Genomic DNA, 14,316 nt, shown 5'->3' on the forward strand with positions numbered 1-14,316 from the left:
GCTCACAATAGGAGCCAGATGGCATTTTAGCACTGAAGACACAGAAATTTATCTGATACGATCTCTGTCTAAGGGAATTCACATGTTAGCAGGAAGGATAAAGCCTTTGCACAAATAATATTAATAAAATAATAAGTGCAAAGTCAGAAGAGCGAAAATGCACCAGTACAAATGTGAGATGTCACCACGAAAGCGAAGTGGAAAATGAATTCCCTTCTATGTGATCAGGCAGCTGTAGTGTGGAATGTGGCGTAAAAGAAACGATCTTGGGGACCTGGGTGGCTCAGTCAGTTGAGCGTCCGACTCTTGACTTCAGCTCAGGTCATGATCTCACAGCTTCATGGGTTCGAGCCCCGTATCAGGTTCTGCACTATTAAGTAAGCACACACTTCTTTTTCGCAAAGCAAAATATGGACCCCGTTGGTGAAACTGCTATATTTTTTTAGCCCCTCTATTGGAAGCTCTGAAGGACTACCTCACAGTTACGCACAGACCCATCTGCTAGCTGTAACCACCACGTGGCTGTGAAATAGACCTGCTTATTTCTCTCCTGCTCTGTCCACATTTGCTGCATATGGGTCCACCCGGAGAAATCTTACACAGGCCCTAACCAATCGTGAGAAAAATCAATGATTATACGAAGCATGCTGAACGTAGATTTTTCTAGTCCTCAGCGAACCAGACAGAGCATTTCTAAATTCCATGCAGAAGTGGGAAAAATCTGTTATAATTTGTTACCTGGAATCTGAAGCAGATTTGCTTGTGCCTCGCTTCTCAGTTTCCTTTCAAACGTTCTTTCATCAGCATTTGTTTTTTCCATGAGAATATGTACCACAAATGTCTGGTCCTCCTGCTGCCAGGGGCTCAAAGTAGTCCATGGGACTGGACTGCAAGTGAATGCCTTACCGACCTGCACATCTCCTCATTTCTCCCCTGGTATTCTTCCCAACCCAACCCCTTACCCCCCCCCTCCCTCCCCACCACCAATTACAAACAAATGGTCCCAATTTGTTGAGCTAGTAAGTGATTTGGTATAAAAGTTTGCTCTCTAATTAACAGGGCCCCAGGTCAGCGAGGAAAAAAAAAAAAATAGTGTCCTTTGCCTGGAAAAAGCACAAGGTACAGTCTCACATTTACAAAAGTGTCATGACGTATCCTTCGTGGCTATGAAGGCGTATTTTTGGTGGTGGTGGTGGGTCTAACTACTTTTATCATCATAATCAATTCAACATTAATTCAAATCTCTGAAACTAATTGATAAGGTTATATAATCACCGGTGATCTCATGTGTCAATCTGAAACTCAAGTTTGTTTAAGGTATCAGGCAAGAGGTATTTCAGGTAACACAAGCTGCTGAGGAGAGAGAGGAAAAAAATCACAGTGGTTTAACAACAGGAATTTCTTGCTCATTAAATTGCAGAACAAGAATTCCTGATGATCAGGGAGCTGTCCTCCAAGCAGGCGTTCAGAGCCCCTGACTTCTTCAATCTTCAGTTCTTCAACCTAGAGTATATTCTTTTTTTTTTAATTTTTTAATAGTTTATTTCATTTTTTAATATATTTTAAAATTGTTTTAATGTTTATTCGTTTTTGAGAGACAGAGAGAGACAGCATGAGCAGGGGAGGGGCAGAGAGAGAAGGAGACGTAGAACATGAAGCAGGTTCCAGGCTCTGAGCTGTCAGCACAGAGCCCGATGCAGGGCTCGAACCCACGAGCGGTGAGATCATGACCTGAGCCGGAGTCGGATGCTTAACAAACTGAGCCACTCAGGTGCCCCGATGTTTTATTTTATATATGAGAGAGTGTGAGCAGTGGAAGGACAGAGAAAGGGGGACAGAGGATCTGAAGCAGGTTCTGTGCTGACAGCAGTGAGTCCGATGTGGGGCTTGAACCTACAAACCACGAGATCGTGACCTGAGCTGAAGTCCGACGCTCAACCGACTGAGCCATCCAGGTGCCCCCAACCTAGAGTAAACTCGAATTGTAATGCAAAGTATTAGGAACTGAAGTTCTTCTCAGGTCATGAGGAAGTGTCTAAAGAAACTGTTTTCCATCTAATCACTGTTCCTTCCTACCTCTGTTTCTTGTTGTAGAAATATTTATCAAGAGTCTGCAACGTGCCAGGCACTGTGCTAGGTGCTGGGGATAAAAACTTTAAATTGACAAAAATCACTCATTGCGTCCTCACTGAGCTGATAGTCTGAAAAAAAAAGAAGACATTAAAAGAAAGAATTTCCAAATTACTTAAAGCCACATCTATTTGGTTGCCAGTGATGATTTTTTTCCTGTTTGTTTTTCAAGTTTTTATTTAAATTCTAGTCAGTTGACATATCCAGCGATGATTGATATGAAAAATAAATACGTGTGAAGGTGTAAAAAAGGACATATGACCTTACTTTTGGAGAGGTGATATTTGCATGAGAATGGCAGGTAGAGTGTCCCAGATAGAAAAACTGTACATGCAGCGTGGGGTGTCCAGAGTGTAGCCAGCAAAAGTAGGATTGGCTACAAAATGATGAACATGTTGCTCCTTCCTCTGAATTCCGTGAGAAATCAGTAGAGATTTCAACAAGACAAGGCAGTGCTTTAATGAGATTCAGAAAGACCACGCGGACTGCCGTTTGGGTGAGGAAACTGACACATGGGGGGATAAAAGCTGGGAATGTGGCTCCAGGACGGTGGCACCAGAATTGCCCCCACCGTAATTAGCCGTGCGGTATATTTAGAATGTGACGTGGAGCCTTGGGTGGTCGTTTGACTCCAAAGATATGTCAGAGAGGAAAGATTCAGGGTCGACCGCCAGGTTTATGGCTTCCGCAACTAGAGAGATGGGAGAGACGGCAAATTGAATTCAGTTTGGGCCATGTTGAGTTTGAGCCCCAGGAAGAGATCAAATTGGAGTTACCGGGAAAGCAGCTCAACATACAGGTCAGTAGCTCAGGAAAAAAAAAAAAAAAATAGCACCAAGCGAGAGAAAGATTCGGGAGTCATCAGCATATATACGTGCTATTTAATGCTGCAACGCTAAATGAGGTCACCTAGAAAAAGGGTGACCATATCATTTATGGTCCAAACCCAGAGTCTTTTGAGAGTTAAAGGGGACGCTATTAATAATTACACCAAGGCGGCAAGCATAAACCAGAACTGTCCTGTGTAAACTATGACTGTCCTTAGCAAATATTTAAAGGTCAAACAGAGAAAGTGTTTTTGGAAGGGACACAGAGAGCAGTCAATAAGAAGGAGGAAAGCTGGGAAAGTATAATGTCACAGACAACAAAAGTTGCAGACATGTCAAGTGATTCTCCCGTGATTTAGTGATGTCCCTTGTCACATGCTCCGGTGGTGCCCTTTTTTTCTTAGTTACACTTATCAGCAAACTGATTATGACTTAATTGCTCCCTGTCTTTCTATCTAGGAGTGCCTGACAGATGGTTGTCAATCCAAAGGTATTTGTTGAAGGAATGAAGGAAGGAAGGATGACGAAACTTAATGTAGCGAAACAGGGAAGATCAGAGCTCTTACCAAGAATAGTTTTGGTAGAGTAGTGGGGAGTTGAGTCCCCTTGCTGGAGAAGTGAGTGGGAGACAAGAAAGTCAAGACAGTAAAAACTGACAACTCTTTCAAGAAGTCTGGCTGTCAGCCACTGGCCGAATGGACACCTGTTCTAAGTGGGTTGATTGTCCCTTTGAGTCCTGGGAAAATGTCAGCTTGTGATAGTTTTTCCTGAAAGTGATTTCTCTAGGTAAGGGCAGATGTGCCTTATTTATGAGCTTTTAAATGGCTATGAGGTGGTTCTATATATATTATATATTTTGCTTAGAGTTTGCATAGGACCCTTAAGAATCTCATATATTAATTTAAAGATGTTATAAAGTATGTCTTCTGTGTCAAAAAGTAGTATTTAGGGGAAGTATTTTAAGGGTCATGCATTTCATGTCTATTCCACTTGGTGCCTCAAGTCCTGTAGAGGAAACAGGTGAAATCACCAGAATTGCACGATTTAACCAGTCCTTTGTTGGACCAGCAGATGTTCTTATGTTATTATTGGAGTAACAGCTATGTGGATTCTAACTCTCTTTCCCTACCCCCCCCCATATCATCATTGTGCAGGATAATTTATTTTATATTCTGTTATATAAATTTATTTTATATTATTCAGTGTCACAAGCCATTTCTTTTAAAAAATATTTTTAACGTTTATTTATTTTTGAGACAGAGAGAGACAGAGCATGAACAGGGGAGGGGCAGAGAGAGAGGGAGACACAGAATCTGAAATGGGCTCCAGGCTCTGAGCTGTCAGCACAGAGCCTGATGCGGGGCTCGAACTCACGGACCGTGAGATCGTGACCTGAGCCGAAGTCGGACGCTTAACCAACTGAGCCACCCAGGCGCCCCAAGCCATTTCTTTTTAATTTAGTTCTGGACAAAATTGTATCACTAGAGAGATGTTAACATTTCTTCTTTCCTTTAACAGAATCTTTTGGATCCAACTATGTCTCCTTTTCTCCATGGCTATCAGGAAATATAACTGAACTTGTGATCAGCATACTTTTATTTTCCAACTTTTTGTTTTCTATTCTTATTTTATTATCAAGTATTTTTGTGAAATCTGCTTAAATCCCCTGTGGAAACACATAGGACAGACTTCCATTTCTCTCTTATTCAGTTAGCTATCTCTCTCCCTCACCTGAAATAAAATTACGGGGTCATCATTGCAAGGAAAAAATGAATGATAGACAAGAAAGTTATGTAACTAACAGATAGCATTCATGAATTAAGAAATGAATTACACACACACACACACACACACACACACACACACACGTGTCTTTGTGATACAAAGACAATTTCAAATGTTCAAGTTATCATCCAATCATATATTACTGTCCTTGGGACCAACCACCTGCAAAATGCTGAAAAATTCACATACCAACCACCTCAGCTCAGATGGCTTCTGCTCATGCATTCTCCAGCTTGTGCCTTTTACCAATGTGTCTGAAAAATAACCAAATAAAAACCACACAAACAAAGAAACAAAAAAAGAAACATTTACCACTTCTCAATGGGTGTATATATGAGAATATAATTATGTGCATGTATAATGTAAACCAACTTCGGCTAAATTAGTGGAGCCAAAATATGTAGGAAATCGATTCCAGTCGGCTGTGACAGCGTGCAACTATGCGAACAGAGCACATTCCCCTCTTTAGGGATTGAGCAGGGCCCTAACATGGTTTGTAATTTAAGTCAATACAAATCCTTGCCTTGCCCATGTACCAATTTCTTTCAGTCCCAAGGGCAATGTGATATTCTATTTCACCATTAAAAAAAATTATTTTCAGGGCGCCTGGGTGGCTCAGTTGGTTAAGCGTCCGACTTCGGCTCAGGTCGTGATCTCCCAGTTCGTAGGTTCCGGCCCCGCGTCGGGCTCTGTGCTGACAGCTCAGGGCCTGGAGGAGCCTGCTTCGGACTCTGTGTCGCCGTCTCTTTCTGCCCCTCCCCAATTTGTGCTCTCTCTCTCTCTGTCTATCAAAAATTAATAAAATGTAAAAAAAAAAAAAAATTAAAACAAATTATTTTGGGGAGGTACCTGGATAGCTCAGTTGGTTAAGCGTCCAACTCTTGATCTTAGCTCAATTCATGATCTCACGGTTTGTGAGTTCGAGCCCTACAACAGGCTCTGTGCTGACAGCACGGGGTCTGCTTGGGATTCTCTTTCTCTGCCCCTCCCCGGCTCGCACACGGGTACGCTCTCTCGCTCTCCTGCTCTCAAAACAAACTTTAAAAAAATACTAATTTTTTGTGTTGACAGTCTTAGGCCAACATCAAACATTTCCTTCCCAATCTTTAAGCTTGCTGTGTCATTGTTTATAATAACGTCTTTGTTTTTATTCTTAAATCACCCTGTGTTAAATTAATAGAATATTAATAAAAACTGTCAGTTCCTTAGCTCTTTATGTCAGCTGTCTTACTAGTCATTCACTGAAGGTCTACACTTAGATATTGTCCTGCTAGATTACCTCCATTAAGTACTTTAGTATTTTGCAAACAACTAATTAACCTTTTGAACCTCATTAAGGAAGAGTAGGAAGAAGACAATTACTGAGACTGGAATTTGGTCCGACTGCTGAGGCTAATACATTATTATTAGGAAAGAAAAAACCTTTCATCTTTTTAATGACTACAGCTGATCAGAGCAGCTTGTGTTAAATATTTGTTTAAGAGAACCGGTATCTGGAAGAGAGGGCTCTAACAAAGGGCTGGGGCACCGACTCCCCATTAACCCAGAGGAAAATGGCCGCCTCAAATTCACCAGCTCCGATCCTTGCTTCAAATTACATTTGGCTACAAATTACATTTCCTTGTATTCGTATAATACATACTTCACAGCTTACAGAAAGCTGTCACCTGCATTATTTCATCTGATCCCCGAAACAACTCTGTGAGGTAGATGGCTCAATATTATTATCTCTATTCCAGAGACAAGGAAGGTAAGGTGCCAGACGGATAAATGATGTCTCAAGTATCACACGGCTATTAAGTGTTGGAACCCAGATTCAAATAGTGAGCCTGCTACTGAAGTTCTTCCTACGACCCAACTTGATGACCGTATATTATTAACCAAGCACTCTCTCTGACTTCAGACCAGTCATTTCCTTTACGAGCCTCGGCCATGGTTTGTCTGAATCGAATAACGGGTGGCGTTCAGCCAACGCTGAGGACCCTTCTAGCTCCCGTGGTCTGCAGATCTACGCAAAGTACTCACTCTTGACCTCTCAGGATTCACAGGCCCTAGAAAAGAAAAGGTGGCTTGCTCACCCTTCCTCTTCCAAAAAGTTCCTGATGATTGCCACCCTGAGCGGCCTGCTAAGTTCCTGCTATGGGACAAATGTGCCGTGTAAGCACATCCCCCACAAAGAACATTACGAGCAAATATATAAATAACATTTGGCGATCAGATCTTTACTGAGTGGCAACTACCTATGGAGTCACGTGCTCGGAATTGAGGTAGGCAAACAAGGAATGGAAATTAAGAAGCTTATTTGCCAGATGGGAAACCCAATTACACCGGGAAGTTGCCAGTTTTCTTTTAATCCTCCTAAGTTATAACTTGTTGGGACATGAGGGAGTGAAATGGGCTGAGAAAGAGAGAAAACTTTGTGCTGTGCTGTGGAAAAGGAGGTAGGAGACCCACTTAGAAGGGACTAGCAAAGCAGAAACAGGGGACAAAAATAGTTCCCCACAGCTTACGAGGACAGGAAATGAGGAGTCGAGAGTCAGGCCCGTGACAGAGGAGAGGGGAAACTGGCTCCGTGTTCTGAACTTTGGGAATTTGAGAGGCTGGGTTTTGTTTAGCAGGGTGGCCAGATTTAGCAAATAAAATTACGGGATGCTCAGTGAAGTTGGAATTTCGTATACAGCCAAATACATTTTTGGCGGATCTTCTCTATGATATTTGGAACATATTTCTATTCAACAATTCCTTCCTGTTTATCTGAAATTCAAGTTTCAACTGGGCACCTGGTTTTTTGTTTTTTGGGTTTTTTTCCTGGCAACCTTACTGACGGGAGGCATGTTGGTAACTACTTTTGGGAAGAGTCAGAGTGGTCCCCAAAATACAGTTGCAGACTAGAGGAGGGGCCCTGAGAAAGCTAGTCAGTAGGACTAGGGAGCATGCAGGCCACCCTCTTGTCCTGTTTTAAGGGTAGATAGATAGATAGATAGATACACAGATATTTCATGTATCTACATGTATAAGCTCTATGTAAGCAGTTCCTGGAACATAGCAATGGCTCCACAAATTTTAGCCATTATTATCCAAATATTGTATGGGATGAGAATTTCCAGAAGATCCTGTATAGGTGAGGGATGAGCCAGACCTTCTAGCAGGGCATATGGACGGATACTGTTTTAATTTGGGAATGAAGAGGAAGTGTCAACTTAACACGTGATGAAATCTGAGGGATTAAATTATACTGTGGTGTTAACTCCATTGATTGGTGTATTTCTTCATTCAGGCATAAGTTCAACAAACATTCATTGAGCAGTTGATACAGTGCCTGGTATACAATAATTGCTCAGTAGATATTAGTCGTTCTCCGTGGGGTCATTTTATTATTAAGGACTATGTGAAGTGTTATGAAGGACATTTGCTAAGAGAGCGGATGATAGGGTTTATTCCTGGCCTACACAGGAGGACCCGGAAAGCGATATTTTAGCTAAGCTTTGAAGCATGAGTGAGAGTGAGCCGGTCAAGTTTAGTGGGAAGAACTTGCCAAGCAGAAAGAAAGGATATGTAAAGATCTGCACATGGGAAATATCAAGGTATATTTCTGGTCAGGGCAAGAGCCGCTCTCTGGGGGAAAGTCTAAAGAATGAAGCAACAAACAGAAGAAAGACTCAGCTCATGCAGGGCCTTGTGGGCATGTTAAGATTCGGGGACTTTTTGCCAAAGATCAGAGGGAAAACTAAGCTGAAGAGTGACACGGTCAGATCTTTGTTTCCCAAAGATGCCTCTTGCCGCAGGGCGTATGACTTGGGCTGTATCTGTGGCATCTGAATTATATTTATTATGATGGGACGCACATTAAATCTGTGTCACTCTGATTTCCTTAGCCCGATCTCGAGAACGTACACAAGGTGCTTCCAACTGGAGTTGCCTTCAGCCCATTTAATGGCATCTCCTCACAGTAACTAACCGCTGCCTGCAGTGCCTGCCCCAGACTTGATTCGCATATGTCTGACCCATGGTTTGGTGCTGGGTTCAAAGCTACCTCCGTGAGCCCTTTCCAGAGCCTGTCAACTACAAGTGGAAGGACCCTCAGAAGTTTCAGAAAACAGACTCTCGATCGCTATTTAGGTGTTTTCGTAGATTGTGCGTTCAAGCTTTAGAATCTATTCTTAGCTCTCTCACTGGACTGTTGGCTCCTTAATGGCCATCACTGATGTCTTCTTTCAACCTCATGGACATGCTGTGCGGAGCACAATTCTCCTCAAAAAATATGTGAGTAAATACTTACTGTCCAAACAAATGAACCTCAGTGGCCTCTCTATTACTGATCTTTTTATCTTAGCAAGGATACGTTTTATTACCTTCCATGTAAAATAATTTGTACTACTCTGAGGCTATGAGAAGAAAGGAACAATGTTTTTTTTTGTCTTTTCCTTTCTTTTTTCCTTTCTTTCTTTTAAAAGGCTTTTTGTTTTGTTCTGAAAGTGACCACTTTCTGTTGACTGGGTAGAACAAGATAAATTGTCCAATCCTTCCCCCACAAATGTACACAGGTATCGTCTGTAAAATTGCTAAAAAAAAAAAAAAAAGTGCAATAATGGTAATTATCTGTCCTAGACTCCGTTTCCAGATAAGCAGCTATCATGGGTAAGCTAACTTTTGTCAAGGCTATAGCAAAATGAATCTGTAATTCTATAGGGGAGAGAAACTTGATATTCATGAGATTGTGTGCTGTGTGTCTTTCCACTATCTATCTTACTCTCCTATTTGCACGCACGCACATGTGCACACACACACACACACACACACACATACATCACCCTTTTCCATCATCTACAAGGAAGCGGGAGGCATTTCTATACCCAAAGATGTTTGATCCTTTCTGAGTTTCCTGTTATCTTCTGGAGTGTACATTTCAGAGCATCAGGCTGGCCCTCTGGAAGCCTGCACTTCTGAGTATGACATTCCTACTATAAATGGAAGATTCCAGTCCAAAGCAGGAGCAATTTTTGAACACCTGCTCTTCAGCCAGACCCCATTACAGGAACTGATCGAGAAGGGAGATAAAAATGATTGATTATGTGCTAACTCCTATCATCCAGATGCTTATCATCTAGCCTTATTGAGATATAGCAGTATCTCTCATTTTAATGTGTAATTTATGAAAGATAGCTGGGACTTCTGTTGTTTGTATTGTTCTCCTTTGCTGACGACAGTGTATCATTCGGACTGCTTAACTTGGTTCAGGAGATGAATGTTTTGAGGTGGTTTCTCTCCTGGGATTACCATATTAAGACACACACTGAGTTCTCTAAATAAACTTGTCAATGACTTCAAAACAATAAGTTCACCATCTAAAGTTATTTCTAAAAAGGAAGAAGGTCAAAGACACCATGCCATTCACAACTGATGTTCCTCTGGTATGCCAAAACCATTTTAGCACCCCACCCAGATCATAAATAACTTGATGAGTAATATGATCTAAAAAAGAAACATAGGGATCATTACTTGGCTGAAAAATTAGGTTCAAGGATAATGTGTCCCAACTTGAAATAAGAATTTCTTTTTTCCTCCAAGGTAATAGCTGGAGCCAGATTTTGTATTTGAACATAACTCAAAGTGACAGCACCATAGTTTCACCCTCTTCATATATTGTAAATGAGTTCCATATAGTTGTAGCAGATATAGTATAATCCGCATATCATATAACATTAAAAAATGTTTAAATTTTTTTCTGACTCAAGTGCAACTCACTGTCCGTGCAGGGAACACCGTAACCATAATCAGGTGGTTTGGGGAAAGATTTTGGCTTGATGTAAAAAGGCTTTCCTGAGCTTGGATCTCCCAGACGCTGTTGAGAGAGAGCAGCGGCGAAGGTTTACGACTAAGAGGCTCAACCACACGTAGACCGTGTTACCGTGGAGCTTAGGCAGAGCCTTGCCTGGAGCAGTGGACTACGTATGGTTCAGGGACCATGTTGGGGGAAAGAGAAAAGTAGATCTAACTGCTCGAACATGGCAGTAAAGTGGAAGGACCTCAGACACACAAGCAGAACGGATGCCCTAGTCTCAACGAGAAACTTTCCAGAAGCCCAGCAAATGTTGAAGTCAACGGCTGTCTTTTTATTTTGCCAGACACTCTACATGCATTGACTCGGTCAGCATTTCTCAACAACCCCAAGTACTACTGTTGTAATGATTGTACAGACGGAGGGACCGGGGTGCAGGAAGCCGTGACAAAAGGATTGCACGATAGCACAGTGCAGGATGGCGGCAGGGCGGGAATTTGAACCCAAGCCTGTTTTCTTCTAACGCCTTTATGCTTGCCAGTATGACCTGCCACCCGTGGTATATACTACTTTGAACACTATTTTGTATAACACTTAATGGTTATATTTCTTTGTTAAGGGTAGAATTCTGTTCAAAAATCAGTTCCAAAGAATAAAGTAAATGATAGTGCTTTTGGTAAACACTAACAACGGAAGAAAACAAAACATCATCATAAGGTTCTAGACATATGTGCATCCGAAACTAATTCTAGGATCTAAAACGTAAAAGGTGAACGCTCAGGGCGCCTGGGTGGCTCAGTCGGTTGAGCGCCCAACTCTTGTGTCAGCTCAGGTAGGGATCCCAGGGTTGTGGGATCCTGCCTGTGTCGGTCTCCACGTTGAACGTGGCACCTGCTTGAGATTGTCTTTCTCTCTCTCTCTCCCTCTGCCCCTCTCTCTGCCTTGCATGATCTCTCTCTTTCTTTCTCTATCAATCAGCCAATCAATCAATCAATAAAAAGTGAAAACTCCATTGAGGCTCTTGGTTCTTTGGAGTTAGAAACCACATATGGTATCTCTATAGGCACTAGGTTTAGATTTCTTAGGTGAACGTTTCCCTTTGCTCCTCCCACCTCATTCCACCCATTCTGGAAATTTCACTGCATTAAAAGGGCTCTCGGGGCGAAATGTGATTTTATTTAAAAATATATACTCTGCATATGTCCCACGTGAACTCGCCCACAGCTGCTTGAGCAGCGGATATAATCTCACTTTTGTGCCACAGATAGGAAATGATAAGCCTCCATTAAAGGACAAGCCTACAGTGTAGAAAATACAAGATATTTTTCGATGGTTTCTTTTGTGCCATTTGTTTCTAGACAAATGACCTCTACATAAGGAAGCCAAGGGGATGGGGCGCTGAATTTTTAAACTCAGGTCAAACACAGTGTTTTTCTTTAGGACGTTCTGTTTGTTTGTTTCCACACTTGCACAAGCATCCTGTGGTTTCTAAAGCCCACTCCCGAACTAATCATCCTTTCGGGCAGTGGTGAAGACAGTAAAGAAAACACAGCGCTTCTATCCCATTTCGAGTTTGTCTCTGATGAGGGCACCATATGGTTTTTGTTCACAAGTATCTCCTCTCATTGACATGATTAAACAATTTGTCATTTAGATAGGTGGTAAGACAGACTGACAAAACAAACATTCCTTCTGTAAAAGTAACAAAATATGCTGAGGAAGAAAATTATACTTTAGTTCCGAATGAGATATCACTTGTTAATATGTCACGTTTTCCTTGAACGATTATTACATGCCTTCACCAACTTGCACGAAAATTAGTGATTGATACATTCTCCACAAACGTAAGGCAGGTATGTTTCAGTTTGGCTGGTAAAGTGGGGAAATAGAGGTCAGGTATCTTTTCAGAAACAGTTATTATGTGTCTGCAGTCCTATGAGAACACTTAGCAGATTGAGGCTTGTAATGCTCAATAACGCTAATCGATCACTTAGTTACACTTAGGTGATTGCTAATTAGTTCTAGCAGATAAGCAGGCGGCAGCACAAAGAGTAGACCACTTGATTAGCTGCAAAGGGGAAACAAAAACAGAAAAAAAAAAGCCCCTGAATACACGGTCGAGACTGATATTGATTAATCAGGCGGCAGAAAGAAAGGCTTTCAACACATATTTATGAGTTCAGGTATGTCTGAGTATATGCAGTTGCAGACCCAGTATTTAACTGAGATTACACGTGTCCCTTTGCTCTCTGCAAAGACAGCTTAATTTGCAAGCCGAGGGGGGGATGTCCGTGGGAAAGAGGAGAGCAGTAATCTTGCCAACACTTGCAGGAGGAATGCTTTTTAACATTATCCCAAATTAAGATAATGTTGGATTTCTTTAGTTTGTTCCCTTCCCTGTGGTTTCCACATTGAAGTAGGTTTAATATACCATCTTGTCGCCTTTTCACTTTACATGTCGTTCTGCAAATCAAGCACTTATCCGTAACTCGTCTCCTCTTGGGAAATACTGGGGCAAGAAGATACAGCAGGCAGGAAGTTACCACTGCAGTTCCAAGAGATCTGAGGGAAATGTGAGTGTGGGTCCCTCCCTTCACAGGGGGAAGTGACTTCCTTTCAAGTGTCAACATTTACTCTACAGAGAAAGTGACAAAAGTCCTTCTAGGGGCTACATCCTGAGATCTGGGGGGTACAACTCCCAGGTCTAATCTAGCCTAACAGTTTAAGGAAAAAGAATAATGTTTTAAGGGACATTTCATTGAGCGCAATTGTCCTTGAGTCCTGTTGCTTACCTCTGGACCCCAACCGAGGAAACCAGAAATAGACAAGACCACTTAACTCCTGCTGGAAGGAAAACCCATTGTGCTTATTTCTTCTAGCATGTTCTCGAGGCATTGACAATGACCTGGAACAGCAATGACAAAGGCAATGACAAAGCCCTGATAGCAATGGAATATCTAGAAGACCACAGCCAACACATCCCTTTCCCTGCCCAGGATCGTGGGCTGAACACACACAGACCCGCACCCATGGTCACGGGCTCCCTGCCTGTTCTCTTGCACGCACCCCCCACACCCCTCCTATAAAAGTCCAGCGGTCCATCTTGCTGGGGACAGGTCAGTTGTTAAGGTTTGAGTCTACCACCTCCTGGGACTGCGAGCACCCAAAATGAATTCCTCCCTTTCTCTCTTCCAAACCCTCCTCTCCTGAGTTACTGGCTTCTCTTGTGATGAGTTTATCCTAGTTTCTTGGGCAACGGTGTTGGCAAACCCAGCCAGGAGCTGTGCCCTTGGTGTCCAGCCACTTCGGGACACATTCCTGGGCCAGAGCACTTGGCTGCAGCGGCGGGCCCTGGCTCACCCTTTCGTTGCCTCAGCAGCTGTGAGAGATCCATCCAGAACAGGTTTCGACATCCAGGCCGTGCAAAAGCAACAACTGTAAGTTTTCAGAGAAGAGGGTGCGTCGTACTTAGACTGATTTGACTGGTTTGACTGACCAGGGTATTCATTCATTTGGATCTTTTTAACTAAAAGATCAAGTCAGTGAAAGTGAGAAGCCATGGTATATAGTGCTACGTGCCTGGGTTTATTATTAGTTCCACTGCTTACTTGCCATGTGATGTGGAATAATTGACTGGATGCTCTGAGTCTCAGCTTTCTCGCCTTTAAAGGATTAGCGATAGACTCTACCTGTGAGGACTAAAGGAAATAACATACGTAAGGGTCCTGGTACAGTACCTGATTCATAGAGATACTCAATAAAAATCAGGCCCCGCATTGTCCTTTCCTCAGCCTG

The 14,316-nt window shown here is 42.4% G+C and overlaps 1 long non-coding RNA gene across 2 annotated transcripts in view; it reads left to right on the forward strand.

Annotated features, from left to right (window-relative positions):
• The window catches only part of LOC123383447, a 150,006-nt gene that overhangs the window by 104,742 nt on the left and 30,948 nt on the right, over nt 1-14,316 (forward strand). Inside the window, exon 1 of one of the 2 annotated variants that reach the window (XR_006593174.1) lies at nt 13,845-13,958. The exons of the other annotated variant lie outside the window; for it this stretch is intronic. This is a non-coding gene — a long non-coding RNA (uncharacterized LOC123383447). Of the gene's footprint in view, nt 1-13,844; nt 13,959-14,316 lie in introns of those variants that run through there. 2 annotated transcript variants of the gene reach the window in all.

This window comes from Felis catus, chromosome X (genome assembly GCF_018350175.1).
Source record: "Felis catus isolate Fca126 chromosome X, F.catus_Fca126_mat1.0, whole genome shotgun sequence".
NCBI classification, from domain to species: domain Eukaryota; kingdom Metazoa; phylum Chordata; class Mammalia; order Carnivora; family Felidae; genus Felis; species Felis catus.